This window comes from Mus musculus, chromosome 14 (assembly GCF_000001635.26).
Source record: "Mus musculus strain C57BL/6J chromosome 14, GRCm38.p6 C57BL/6J".
NCBI classification, from domain to species: Eukaryota; Metazoa; Chordata; class Mammalia; order Rodentia; family Muridae; genus Mus; species Mus musculus.
The window spans coordinates 71,416,538-71,421,922 of NC_000080.6; the positions used below are offsets into that span (position 1 = coordinate 71,416,538).

The 5,385-nt window shown below is 41.2% G+C and overlaps 2 long non-coding RNA genes across 2 annotated transcripts; one reads left to right on the top strand and one right to left on the bottom strand.

Annotated features, from left to right (window-relative positions):
- Window positions 1-1,849: 1,849 nt before the first annotated feature.
- On the bottom strand, window positions 1,850-3,930 carry Gm41203. Its single transcript, XR_874811.1, has 2 exons — window positions 3,754-3,930; window positions 1,850-2,850 (listed from the first exon to the last, which is right to left on the bottom strand). It is a non-coding gene; the product is annotated as a predicted gene, 41203 (long non-coding RNA).
- Window positions 3,931-4,474: 544 nt separating this feature from the next.
- Window positions 4,475-5,087, top strand: 4930429C20Rik (RIKEN cDNA 4930429C20 gene). Its single transcript, NR_166771.1, has 2 exons — window positions 4,475-4,717; window positions 4,815-5,087. It is a non-coding gene; the product is annotated as an RIKEN cDNA 4930429C20 gene (long non-coding RNA).
- Window positions 5,088-5,385: the final 298 nt, after the last annotated feature.

The window sequence follows — 5,385 nt, forward strand, 5'->3', positions numbered from 1 at the left end:
GTTGACAAGGGGTCAATTGTACTGGCTGGTTTTCTGTATCAACTTGACAGAAGCTAAAGTTATCACAAAGAGAGGAGTCTCCCTTGAGAAAATGCCTCCATGAGATCCAGCTATAAGGGATTTTCTTAGTGATCAAGGGTGGGAGGACTCATTGTGGGTGGTGTCATCTTTGGGTTGGTAGTCTTGGTTTCTATAAGAGGGCAGGCTGAGCAAGCCAGGGGAATTAAGCCAGTAAGTAATGTACCTCCATGGCCTCTGCATCAGCTCCTGTCTCCAAGTTTCTGCCCTGTGTGAATTCCTGTCCTGACTTCCTTTGGTGATGAACAGCAACGTGGAAGTGTAAGCTGAATAAACCCTATCCTCTACAACTTTCTTCTTGGTCATGATGTTTGTTCAGGAATAGAAATCCCGACTAAGACAGACACTAATGTGTACAACATGAATACACTGGATGAGAGGATGAATCATGTTCTAGACATTAAGAAAGAAGACCATTCAAGATTTTTATCATGCTATTTAGAAAAGCATGCAACTTAAAATTTATAGATTGCTTATTTTTGGACTTCTCCATAGAATACTTTTAGGATTTGGGTGATGAAATGTAACTGATGCCTCAGAAAGCAAACCAAGGAGAAGAATGCCCACATAACTTTCTGTGGTAGTGTAATCTCTCACTCTTGTCTTATACTCTCACAGTCCCCATTCTTGCCATGTCTTTTACACACTATTTTGTAAAATCTTTAAGTTCAACAGATGTGTAGATTTTTAGGGTTTACAGTGTGCTCTCTATTTGTTAAGAAACAAATGTTTAATCAAATTAGTTTGAGATTTAGTGATAAAATGAAGGCTGTTGTGAATATTCTGATATAGTAAGAGAAGTTAGAGAAAACGAATATTAAATTATATTTCGTTATTCCCCTTTAAACACTATTTTGTGTGTGTGTGTGTTTTAATATTACCTTGAAATTTAGGCAAATTCCTTGTGTAAGAAAGTCAGTAAGCACGAAAAATTGAAAAACAGCATGCCACTTCCTATTATCCACATCTGTTATCAGTATCTGGTTATTGAGACCTCAACCGTTATCTAGTCACCCTCAGGTGTGATTGTGTCATGAGCACAGAGAGTCTATAGAAGCACCAAAGGATCTCAGAAGGCTAATATACTCTCACATGATAGTGAACAACATCAATGCAGTCTACAATTACTTGGAACTCATAGGGCTCATGGTTCTGTGATTATTATCATTTTGGTGACAGTAATAACTACCATTTATTGCTGCTAACTTGGTACCAGCCTGCTGTGTGTATATGCTCTCTGGTTTTACTTTGATGACCATATGTAGACATGTGGACATGAGGAAACTAGTAGGCAGGGACAGATCTGTTCCCTCATTCAAATGGTGAAGCCCATGCTCTTCAACACATTAAACACCTGGCTTGACTCTTCATATCTTACCTTTTAAAAAGGTCTGAAGTATGAAACTCTCATTGTTTTTGTGTGTGTGTTTTAATATTACCTTGAAATTTAGATAAATTCCTTGTGTAAGAAAGTCAGTAAGCATGAAAAATTGAAAAACATTGTAAAGAGCAATGTGAGATGGAGGGAGCTATAGATATGTTAGAACTATGAAGTATGTTTCTCCCCCCACCCCCTAATAGTTCTTTCTTAAGCATGTATAAAGGTAGGATATTGGTACTAACAGGCTTGCTTACTGATGGAGTGTGGTTGCATGAAATTAACATGGCTCTGCATGTATGAAGACAACCCAGTAGCATGTAGGTACCATGCTTACCATATGTTTTTGTTTGCTTTTTGTTGCTGTGATAAAACACCACGACCAAAAGCCAGTTGGAGAAGAGAGAGTTTACTTGTCCTACAATTATGTCACAGTCCATCAATGAAAGAAGTGAGGCAGGAATTCAAGGCAGAAACCAGGAGGCAGGAACTGAAGCAGAAGGCATGGACGAATGCTGCTTACTGGCTGGTGCTCATGGATTGCTCAGACTGTTTTCTTATAGCATCTAGGTCTACTTGTCCAGGGGTGAAGTGACATTGCTCCCACTGTGTGCTGGGCTTTCATATACCAATCATTAATCAGGAAAAAATGCCCACAGTCTTGCTTTTAGGTGATCTGATGGTGGCATTCTCTCATTTTCTCACTTGAGGTTCTTCCTAGATAGCTCAAACTTGTGTCAAGTTGACCAAAATCCAACCAGGACACCATATGCTGAATGGTGACATGAGATCCACATGCTGGAAGATAGAATCCTTGGGATGTATGTAGTGTTGTATATACAGCTAGCATAGTGTAGCATTTTTTGAAGGAAGCATGCTTAGCCTGTATGTAATATGTCTGAAGTTAGCCTGGGTTGAGGAGTTAGTGGTGACATTATGTTAAATAATATGTAGAAGATAGACTTGACCTAGACCAGCCGTAAGACCTTAAGCATGTTGGTTAATTTTCCTGAGCTTTGTTTCTTTATCTGTCAATGTCGGATTGAGAGGGTCAAGTTAATGAGTATTAGGTAGGCATCCAGCTGAATGCTGAGAACTAACAAGTACTATTAAGGGTTTGCTGATATACACAGAGCTGGCTGGACTTCACTAAGCCCCTACAATTGTGCTAGGTTCTGGAGATGGAGTCATACAGCAGTCACTGTGTTTACCCTGGTAGATGGCAAACTGTTGTAATGAAATGAAGCTCAGAAGAACTGTGGAAGGCATTCAAAATGTAGTCTCTGAAGAAAGGCTCTCACTTGTTGTTATGCATGGAAAAAGAAGACTTTATCTGTGTGAAACAACAGCTTCTTCTCTCAGGCTTGCTTTTATCCATCCCCAAACTATTGTGCCTGTGATGTTAAAATTAGAGATTTATTAATTTGGGTCAAGCATTTCTGTTTTCCCAAGGGCTTGTATAAAAGTGCCAATTAGCTGAGAGGTTGCAATGGTTTGCTAATGATATTTTGATGGGTTCTTAGGTGGTAAGTCACGGGAACCCATAACCCGCTGAGATCAAGTCAGCGAGTCTAGAAGGTGTCTGGAAATGACCCTGGTTCCTTCTCAGGCTGGTGGTCCATCCATGCTATGCGCTCAGGGATGTGATAGACAAAGGTCTCCTGGGGCAAACTGTAGTCCCCCTTTCATGGAAAAGACAAAAAGGACAAGAAGGGGGTAGGCTGGTAGATTAGAGGAAGGGCAGTGGGCAAACATCCGTCTCTTAAACCTAACTGGACTGTTTTGTCTCGTCAGTGGCACTCCAATGTCCGCAATCGAAAGTACTTTGGAGTATGCAGGACCTAGGGCATCCTGAACCCATCTGCAATTAGGGCTTTGTTCATTCCTTAGGTGCTTTCTCTGAGCCCAGCACCCCATGTCTGTCCTCAGCCATGTGGCTAATGAGAGGCCTATTCAGCCCTCATTAGGAGATCAACTTGGTTTCTTCTGCTCTCAGAAGCTAATTATGTCTCTTTCATTAGTTCAATTTTGGCAATTAATGTACCTCCATATACGTAAGTGACTGTTTGTTTTTAGTCTAAGTGGCATGTGTGCAGCAGTCCTTCTCACATTTGCCTCTTTATCTCATAAAAAGGACCTCCTTCAGGTTCCAGTGTCAAGCCACAGAAACCAATGTGACAAATCTAATATCTGAATGGGATTTATAGTGTGAATACTAAGTAGCTCTAGAAATCAAAGAAAATTCCAATCACTGATATCCAGAAATGAGGAGGAGCTCTGGGCTGGGGACCACTTACACAATGAGGGACTCAATCCTGCATTTGAGTGTCACAGCGCACTGTGGCTCCATATTGGTGAAGTCTACAACTCAATGGCCTTATCAAGAGCTCAGATTACAGTCCAGTAATATATCTCAGAGGAAAATTTGAACTCCGATCACCTACATGCATGTCTTGACAAACAAGTTCCCCTGACTGCAAAACAAACAAAAATTAAATATTTTAGTAAAATAATTTAATCTGCCATCTCAACATTGACTATCTTAATATTTTATTCTACCCTTTTCTTATTCTCCTTATTCCCCTATCTTATCCCTCAGGGTTTTAAGATACTAAGGTATTCCAAATGTGTGGTGTGCAGATAGACACCCCGTAGCTGTGATGGAAGGGGTCTCTTTGCTTCCCCCTTTCCTCCTTTCTTTTCTCTTTTCCCTCCTTCCCTTCCTTCTCTCAGCCCTCCCTTTCCATTCCCTGCCCTCCCCTCTCTCCTCCTCTCCTCTCCTCTCCTCTCCTCTCCTCTCCTCTCCTCTCCTCTCCTCTCCTCTCCTCTCCTCTCCTCTCCTCTCCTCTCCTCTCTCTCCTTATTAAGTATCTCATGGGAGGGAAGCTTTCCTAGTAGCCTCCTAGTGTCTTCTGTTTCCTTGGTTACAACTGTACTGAATCACTGAGAACTGTTGTGACATATAGGGCAATTAAGGCTAAGCAAAGGGCCTGGAAACCTCTTCTGAAAAGAGCCATCAGATATGTGAGTAAACTCGGGGTGTCTAGGAAGTGAAAAGGGGGCAGTTGCCTCTGTTTTGCCACAGCCATATGCAGAGAGTGAGTAGAAGGCCTTCCTAACATGGAAAGGCCATGTGAGAATGTCAAATGTATAGGTTGCCCACTCAAATTGCAAAGCAGTGGTAAAATTCACACTCAAATGGCTACATATGTATGGCATAGGAGTGACCACCAGGGATGAAGTTTTGGGAAAAACATCATGGTGGGTGCCCAGATCAAACTGGATTGTTAGTGAGACTACTGCTAGGGTAAATCTATGTGACATTGGCTGCAATGAAGATGATCTTTTTTCTTTTGAGATGAACCTGAACGTTGGATTCCTGTATTGTCAGTCAGTCAGGAGCCAGTATGGGTACCTGGTTTCAGAAGATGCCAGACAACTGGAGGAAAGAGAAAGGTGATTTACCTAACAGTGGAAGGAAGAACTTGGTGCAAAAGAAAATCAACTGAAGATTGGGATTGTTGGTTGGGAACAGCACTGTCTCTAGGTATCTGAAAGATGAACAAGAGATGATTAGACTCATTCTGCTTAGAGATGAAAGACCAAATAAAGACCCATATGTAGAAATCCATAGGAGGAGATGCTAATTCAGCAGGAAAAAAGTCCCTTAACTTTACATAGCTGTTCCCAGTTCATATAGCTTCTATACCCAATATATTAACCTAAGACAGGAATTTATACCTTCCTGCTCACATGGGGTGTTGATGTTCTAAGAAACATGCTGACTTGCTGCCTATTATCCAGCTCAGCATTTGGTTAAATCTTTGTGTTATGTCATGAGAAGCATGCATTTAGATAATGTTAGTGAGACTGACTGGGAGGTTGGACAGTGCCCAGTAATTTGTATATTTCCTTGAATTATCTTGGGT